At 32.9% G+C, this 9,704-nt stretch overlaps 1 protein-coding gene across 1 annotated transcript in view; it reads left to right on the plus strand.

Moving 5' to 3' along the window:
* The window catches only part of LOC125863364 (uncharacterized), a 315,246-nt gene that overhangs the window by 20,914 nt on the left and 284,628 nt on the right, over positions 1-9,704 (plus strand). The window lies entirely within an intron of this gene.

Below are 9,704 nucleotides of genomic sequence, written 5' to 3' on the forward strand. Positions count from 1 at the left end.
GATTCTCTTAAAATGGGTTAGGCCTGAATGGGTTGAGATTGAACCAAATTCAAATTATCTCGAGCCCAGTCCTTAAAATTCTGGGCTGGTTATCTATGTTTGGGTTCATTTTTGACACCCCTAATTGCTAGTAACTGGTTTTTTTTGTTTATATGATTTTTTTGTTTGATCTTGGATGGAATTTAGTATCAGTAAGTAGTGATTAATTTAGGAGTTCAGTTAAGCTTTCTGAATTGCGCTTTGCAGAGCTGATGTATGGATGAATTTCAGTTATGATTGCTATTAACTGTCTTTTTTTTCCTCAAAAAGAAATTTTTGTTTGAGCTGTTTGATTTTGGATAGAATTTAATATCAGTAAATAGCGATTAATTTAGGAATTTAGTTAAACATTTTGAATTACAAATTGCGAAGCTGATGTTTCAATGAATTTCAGTTACGATTGGTAGTAACTTTTTTTTTTTGATAAAAAAGATAAATTCTTTATTTGATCTGTTTGATTTTTGTTTGAATTTAGTATCAGTAAATAGTGATTAATTTAGGAATTTAGCTCAACTTTATGGATTACACATTAGAATTTGAAGTTGATGTTTCATTGAATTTCAGTTATGATTGCTAGTAACTGTTTTTATTGATAAAAAAAAAAACTTTGTTTGAGCTGTTTGATTTTGAGTAGAATTTAGTATCAGTAAATAGTAATTAATTTAGGAATTTAGTTAAACAATTGAATTATGAATTGCGAAGCTGATGTTTTGATGAATTTCAGTTATGATAAAAAATTCTTTATTTGATATGTTTGATTTTGGTTTGAATTTAGTATCAGTAATAGTGATTAAATTAAGAATTTAGTTAAACTTTATGAATCACGCATTATGCATTATTGTGATGTAAGTGATGTAACAATATCTTTATTTAGTTAAACTTTATGAATCACGCATTATGAATTTCAGTTATGATAAAAAATTATTTTTTTGATATGTTTGATTTTGGTTTGAATTCAGTATCAGTAAATAGTGATTAAATTAAGAATTTAGTTAAACTTTATGAATCACGCATTATGCATTATGAATCACGCATTATGAATTTAGAATGCAATTTGGTCCTTAAGAAATAATATAGCTTATGTAGGTGATGTAACAATATCTGAAATTATTAGAATTCTCTCCGGAAAGTGATCTGTATTTCTATTATTCTCTCCAGATAATCACTTGTCTCAAAAGAAAAAGAATTCAAAGCATGATTAATAGAAAAAAAGAAGGAAAAAATCATTGGGATATGAAACAAATGAGCAACAAATAGTAATAAATTCTGAAGGACAAAGAAAATATGTGATTCTTAAATAATATTATTAATAAGGAGAAACAGAGAGGAGGTTAGCCCCCTGCCTTCTCACACATGAAGAGTGACAACACCCGATCATATCCTCAGTAAGTTGAAGTTGTACTATGTTTTAATAGTCACTTTTTTGTTGACACATCCACACACCTCCTTTTCATAAGGTCCTAACTATTTAGTCTTGCGGCCCTCATCTTATCTGGCATGGAAGTCACTCCCATCTTGTAAACTACAATAAGTCTTTATTTATAGCATGCAATTTTGTGCAAAAATTGAAAAGATTATAACCGCAATGAAAGATGTGAAATTTCCCTAAAATTGAGGCACTTTTTTAATGTTTACTCAATGCTTGCATTTCATTACTGCAGTCTACAGCCATGGCTAGCAGAAAGTTTGTGGTAGGCACAGTTCTCAAAATTCAAATTTAAAATAGTTTGGGATTGAGGCATAGTTATAATTATAATTTGTGGTGGTGCACACTCTTTATGTCACATCAGCATTTAAGGTGTATTTATTTCATTTTAAAATATATTTTTTTTTGGGGAGGGGGGAGGATAATAGGACCCTACTTAAAATTTAGGTGTGTTGTTGAGATTTTTGGTATAGTTCAAGTGATACTTAAGCCTTATTACAATAATTTATATAAAAGTGTTTGACTATGTGTGGAGTTTAAAAAATTAAAAAAACTTTTAAAATTCATGATCTAAAATAAGTCATACATATGTGTTGGGTGTAAATAATCTCACAAATAGATTCACATACACCTTGTATATGAGTCATGTTATAATGTTGAATAACAAGCCTTTAAAGGTTAAATTGATAGTTTGAAGTTAAATTATTACTTAATATATTAACGGAATAAGGCCTAAAATACCATCGAACTATTGGAAATAGTACAAAACTACCCTCCATCCACTTATTGACTCTCAAAATACCCTTGTCATCCACCTATTGGCTCCCAAATACCTTTGTCATCCACATTTAGGTCCAATATTGATCACTATTATAGCGAATTGTAATTTAAATAATTCAATTAAACTTTTTTAAATACGTGCTGAGTGGTGACCATCTATTGTTTACAATTTAATAACTTAAATTAATTTACAAACCCACCCATTTCTAATTATACTCAACCCAAATTAACTACACTCGACACAAATGAACTACACCCAATTCAAATTAACTATACCGACCCTAAATTACATTTACCTGCTGGTTAAAACAAATACACATTTCATTCCCAACGTTTCACTTCCTCTTCCAACCTCTTTCCTAAATATATTAGCCTACAATATGGAAAAACACTACCTAAATACACTCATATATCACCTTCGCTAAACATTCATCTGACTGATAGTGCCTTACTAAAACAAGCATAACTTTTTACTCCGAACTCGAAATGGAGAAAACTTAATGGCTTTGGAAAAAGGACCTAAAGACCTTTAATTTAATAGGTTATGTGCTATCTAATTCATTATATGCTGAGAGATATAATTGTTTGAAGTTGACCTAAAACTTAAAAGCTGATAGGTGACTTGTATGGACCTCTAAACAGACCGTACAAGCCATCGTGTGCCGTCTAGGGTCCCGTCCAGGTGACCCCCACCTTGGCAGCCTTTGGACGGTTGGCCACCTTGCCAAAAACGGGTCGTGGACCCCTAAACGGACCGCTTAGGGTTCCGTGAAGGGTCCATGGTCCATTTTGGTTTGTGGACTTGCTTGTTAGCCCTCTTTAGATCTTCTCAAAGTTCGAGGTATTACACAAATGATTCAAATCTTAAGAGTAGAGTTGCAAGGTATTATAGAATGATTCAGATCTTAGCTTAGAAATTTCAGAGTGTTACATTCGCGAAGGTCGCGATTGCGAAGGTTAGGTCACCTGTCCCTCACGAAAGCGATCAACCTCTCACGATCACAAGGCACACCAGGTACCAAAAAACCAACCAACACAATTACACAATAATCAGCAAAATGACCCTCAGGATTCGTTTAGAGTTTCGTAGACACAAACCACATGTGAAAATCGACTACACTTGACATTCTGAATTTAATGGAATCGTCAAAACATGAATTCGAGGTCTCCTTGATCTGACATCCATGAAAGTCACAAGAAACTAACACAATACCTAAAAAGGCTAATTAAGCTCGAAACCTCCAAAAAATCAACCAAGACCATACCTAGACCTAAAATGTCAAAAATAACCTTGTTAGCCGAAGTAGACACGTTAATAATCTCGTCCCCACCTAGGGTTGTTTGCATTTATTAATAACTAGAAATTAGTAATATATATATATATATATATATTTCTATCATATAGAAACATGAAGAACATGACGACGACCAAAAAAAAAAAAGCATGACGACCACAGCATAGTTTGATGGTACATTGTGTAGCCAAAGTTGGACATAGGTCTATTTTTGTTATTTAGAACAAAACCAAGGCTATTTTCGTATTTTCCACATGTTCTTTCTTCAATTACTCTGTTTCTCGATGATTCTCCACTTTTCTTTAACTCTCCCTTTCAGTGTCTCCTACTTCGATCTCCAAACCAAATGATTTGATTAGCTTTCAAAATTCAGGAGAAGTTTCTCAAATAGCTTATCAACCATACTTTGAAACACCCACTCGAATTAATCAGCAAAATTTTCATCCCTGTATCGAAGATTCAAGTTTTCTTTACTAGGTGGTACATACATTCGACTTGTAAAATCCATTTTCTCTTTTATTACTCTCTGAAGAATGGAACGATCTTAGTAGAAAGTTAAAGAGAAAAAGACAAATAGTTCTGGAAGAATGCTTTTTCATCTTCTTCTCAGGTGGGTATCGCCATTTAGGTACTCTTTTATTTTATTTTATTATTTCTTAGCCAAAACTTCATTCAGCTCTCTTCATGATGAATGAGATATGCTTCTATCAAGTTATTACTAATATTTTTTAGTGAAAGTCTGCTGCAATTTAAGTCTCAGGGATGAAATTTTTTTCCACTTAAAGTTGATATATTCCACTGGTAATGCGCAAAATCTTTGCTCCTTAGTTTTCTGCTTTAGTAAATCTCATTCAAATAGTTCTACAACTTTGAAGATGTGTAGGGAGTTTATGGACAAGAAGATCCAGATTTTCTCAAGTAACCAACGCCACTCGCGTTAGAGGTAATTAACTTTGGCTAGACCCCTTTCTGTAATTATTTCTTTGTGTGCATTTTTCTGAAATAGTAAGATGCTATTTCATAAAGGAGAAGTAATCTTCGTTAGAAGAAAGATGCTAGCTCGATTAACTTCAGAGCATTCTGTGCTTATTTTTATTTAAGCAACAAAAAATCTGAATTTTGGTTCAACATATTGTTCAACTGCCTCAATTGTTTCATTTGGCCAAGTTTGAGATCTACTGATTTGACAAATTTCTGATCTGCATACTACAAGTCCAACAAACTGTTGCAGTTGAACATACATTTTAAATTAAAGATGTGTATAATATATCAAAATACTATCTTAATCTTGACGTATTAAACATGTTAGGTAGAATGTTAAAATTAGAGAGTTATCCTATGTAGAAAGAAAGATACATTCTCTTTTAATTAGAGCAAAAACAATGACAATAAGACACTAAAAAAATTGAAATAGAGGACTAACTATTTGTCGTTTTCTTCATTTAGTTTCAGTTAAGCTAGATATTTTTGTTGCATGGTGATTAACATTGTTTTTGTTTCATTGAATTGGAGTTTGTTCCACTATACCTATCTGAAATGGCTCCATAGAAGTACATAGGACCACTCAACATTGGTTTTCAACTGTCCACCATAATTGGTATACTTGGAGCAGATGTCTTGAACTATTTCTTTGCCAAGATTCATGGGGAATGACGATTGAGCTTAGGAGGTACCATGGTACCCGTATTAATTATCATAGTAGGCTCATTGTTCCTCCCCGAGACCCTAAATTCCATGATAGAACGTGGTAACCACAACAAAGGGATTCTATTACATGACTGATCCCCTCTATCTGACATATCGTAAGAAGGGATTCTACTTAGAATGACTCTATTCCGTCGTAGTTAGCCAAACATATTGAGATCCATAAGAACAATTGAGTGATCAAAATCTTGATACTACGGATATAGTTGAGTAAAAACTATGAGGTATTTTGAGGACAACATTAATTTGTGACTGAGATATCGACATTGATGAATCAAACCTAGAGATCTCAAGCTCAAGTCGACGTGGAATTCACGGCCAAAAAATAAGAAATAGAAAAAGCAAGTTGTGTACATAATTAATGTTTGGTCAAAGGTTGTACCTTTACCTTCTATAGTTTTGCAGTCATCTTGATCAAGGACTGTACTTTATTAACTCAATTGACTTCTCCCAAACTCATAAAAAGAAGGAATTTTAGCTTAGAACTAAATCACTATGTAGTTGGACTAATGGAAAATAGTATAATTTGAGGGATACAATTGGGATCCATTTAGAATCTGGAAGGGTCAAGCTCAGTTGTTCCCTTTTTGTCTTCTTTGTCACTTTGCTATTCCATTTTAATCTTTAAAATTCCTTTTTTCTTTAGTCATTATTTATTCTTTTTCCCCGCTTTAGCATACTACCCGTTTACCACTACTCTATTTCTACTACAATAAATCTTGGTGAAAAAAAACAAAGATCGAAACTTTCTTAAGATATTATTAACGAATTTGACAAAACTTTTACAAAGACAACCTTTTTAATGATTTTTAGGTTTATATTGAAAGGCAGTTTGATTTGTTTATGTTGTTTTTGTACCCTCTTGGCCAACTATAAAGATTCGCAAACCAAACTTGTTTGTCCTGTTTTTTGAGATGAGAAATATTTATTACTGCTGAGTAACACCAATTCCAAATGGTTAAGAAAAATACTTTTTCTATACCTCTTGAGTTTTGAATATATAGGGACTGGCTCGACCACTTTTGACTTTTACTTTCTCTAATCGAATTCATTCCTCTAAAGGTACAATCCTTTCTACTTTGGATCCATCAATTTACTGTTTTTAGACTTGTTAGTGTTAATGACTACTTACATATGATTTTAGTTTTTGTCAAGAATTGTTTTTCTTTCACCAATGACAATATTGTAGTCTGATAGCTGAAGCCTGAAAGTGTGAAGTTAAATTTGTGATTTTAGTGGAAATTGAGTTTTAAGTGTTGTTGATTTACAGGTATAACTCAAAATTTGATTGACTTGTGTTTAGGTTGACGATTTGACACTGCATATTCAGTTATGGATATATCTCATTGAAACGTTTGTGTTGTATATTTTTTTTTATAGAAATATCCAATTTTTCTTTGAAGTGGATGAATAAAAGGTATTTTTACAATTATGTTGGCATGTCTTTGGCAACATTTTTATCCTATAATGCTCGGACTCTGCACTTTTGATTAAAGTGCTTTTGGAAGGTTCAAATTCCAGTGGAGCTAGATCAAAACACTATAGGTATTTTTTCCCTTATTTGCTTAAAGTTGGTGAGTAGAGCTACCAGATACTTATGCTGGTTCATTGTCTAGGTTAGTGTAAGGTGGCTCAGACACTGCAATTGGACAACGCTATGAATATTCTTTCATATCTTCTAACTCCCCAGACAGACATTCAGATTTCTCCCAAGAATAATATTACGTCAGTTATTGCTTTAATACTTTGATNACTTATGCTGGTTCATTGTCTAGGTTAGTGTAAGGTGGCTCGGACACTGCAATTGGACAACGCTATGAATATTCTTTCATATCTTCTAACTCCCCAGACAGACATTCAGATTTCTCCCAAGAATAATATTACGTCAGTTATTGCTTTAATACTTTGATAGACAATAACTTTCCTCCAGGTTGAATTGCTCTAATGGATCTAAAATTTAAATGACAAGCAAAACAGATTTTTCACAAATCACAGGACTAAAATCTAATTGATTTTATAAGCAACGAGCCAGTGTTGACATCCCTTTTTAAGTTTTCCCCTATTTCCTTGCGTCTTCCCTCACACTTTAGTCTTCATCGTACTTTGGATCTTTAGTCATTAAAGTTATCATGATTAAATTGTCGAATTTAATGGTGGTTGACTTGATGAAAATAAAGGTGCAAGCTAGAGATAGTTCATATGATATATGACATGATAGGATACTTTTTATCAGAAGGTGGGTGATTAGATCTTCAGAAGATAATTACTAAACCAAGTATCATATTTTTTATTTCGATGAAACCTGAACATTTTGCCTAGGTATCATGAAAGCGGAGCATCTAAAAGTATTCTTGGTACTATAGTAGGGCTTTAGTATTATAGTATACAGACAAAGAGTACATGTTGAACAACAATGAGTTGCGTACACTATTACTATTTTACCAGGAAGTTATTTGTCCATGTTTTTTCATGCATTTAAGTTGACATTCAATTTTCCATTTCTTATATTTAACAAATTCACCCATTCTTAAAAAATAAATGTATATTGTGTGTTTGTATTTTGTGAGATTTCATATCGATGAATTGTTGATAATTTCCTATTCTAGATACACTGTGACAAGGAAGAACGAGGTGAGCTAAACGAAGAAACGATCTCCAATACTTCTGTCGTACTTCTTTAGAAAAGAAGAAGATAGAGAAACTAATCACAAGACTGTAGTTGAGTTACATTTGTAAATCTGCAATAATATCTATTTAATACATAGATTACTATTTTTATTTTGAAAGTAGCTCATAAATAGATGAGATATGAAAAATCGTCTTTACAACAATAATGTCATGTAAACAGTATGAAGCTCTTATAGATGTAAAGAATGTGTCATTTTGTAACCAAGTGACATCATTAAATTTTGCACAACTTAAAGAACTTTGTTGTTAAATGCATGTAAACAATAAGATTTTAGATTTGTACATTGTGAGAGTTAAATATTGCAAAGATGAAGTGTAAACAACATGAAGTTTATGAAGTATAGTTGCTTGTGCTAGGTAAAATTTGTTGGGAGTGTGAACATCTTGTCTATGATACTGGGATTTACTTTTATAGCAAAAAAGTTTCATTCATTTAAGGATATTCTTGCTTTGGGACTATATTACTATTAATTGTTCCCTCGTAAAAGGGGTTGGAATTATTTCCAAACATATGCCCCTGTTCTTATGCAACTCTCTCTACCAGTGATGGTGATGCATTTTGCCTGTGAACTCTATGATTTAATGGTTAGCATGGCCTAATGCATGTCGCTAAGACTTACTTTTTCTAATCGTATTGATCAGATTAAAGCATAATTATTGTAATTCTAGCATCATACATGATTATCTTATTAATAGCCTTATTTTCATTTAAGTCCCCAATTTCCAAGATGGTTTGGTTAAGACAAGTCAACATTTAAACCTTAAGATTATGCTTGCATTGGGTATGTTGCATGATATATGAATTCCTCTTGCTCGATCTCTTATTCTCTGTCATTTTTTTCTAATTTTTGTTTTAAATTCTTCCCATGGTGTGTTGCTCTATATATGGTCTGCCAGACACTGAGAAGACCTTGCAAAGGTTGTAGTACATCATACTACCACAACCTTCATATGGGTAGCTGGTGGTGTTATAATGATAGTAAAATAGTTGAGCACTTGTGAGTTATCGTTATCAGTAATTTACTTAATTTAATTCAAAGTTTTGATGACTTGCAGGTAAAGAAGCATTCAGGAAACAAGTTAATCTTACTTTCAAATCAAATGCCTAATAGTAATAAGTAGTTTATGCCTTGCAATACTTGATTATGACAAAATTTTGTATTATTCTAGCAAAATAGCTGACCCCTTCTCTCCCAAATTAGATCATTACTCGAGTTTATAAAAATGTTTTATTTATCCTTGTGGAATTATGTTATTATTGATGTGTAACTTGAAGTTGATCGGTGTGTATTTGCATTTTGAAGGTGATGTAAAGCTTCTCATAAATTGTTTTGTGATGATATTGTGGAGACTAACAATCAAAGCTGGGACCATCGAGTATATTACTCGAAACTAATGAAACATGATTAGAGTGTATATTCAATGTATTGAAGTTTTGGTGGTAACCAAGGGAATAATAATGATAACCATAATAATAATGGTCAGTTGCAGGGGTACGGAGGAGGAGGAGTGATGTTTCCTCAGCCAGTACGAGTAGTGTGGTCATGGGTAAAGGTGGAAAGCGTGACAGACGCGTGGGTGGAAGGGTATGGGCTAGGGCGTACGGATGAGGAGAAACTGATAAACCTGGAGCGGGACTGCTGTCCAGGTTTCATATCAGACGGTTTAAACAGAGTTAGGTGGGCCAACAAGGCGTATAAGGCGATGGTGGGTGAAGGGGTAGGGGAAGTGGTTGTTTGGCTCGTGATGAAAGATGATGTACGGCTTCCGGA

This window comes from Solanum stenotomum, chromosome 4 (assembly GCF_019186545.1).
Source record: "Solanum stenotomum isolate F172 chromosome 4, ASM1918654v1, whole genome shotgun sequence".
NCBI classification, from domain to species: Eukaryota; Viridiplantae; Streptophyta; class Magnoliopsida; order Solanales; family Solanaceae; genus Solanum; species Solanum stenotomum.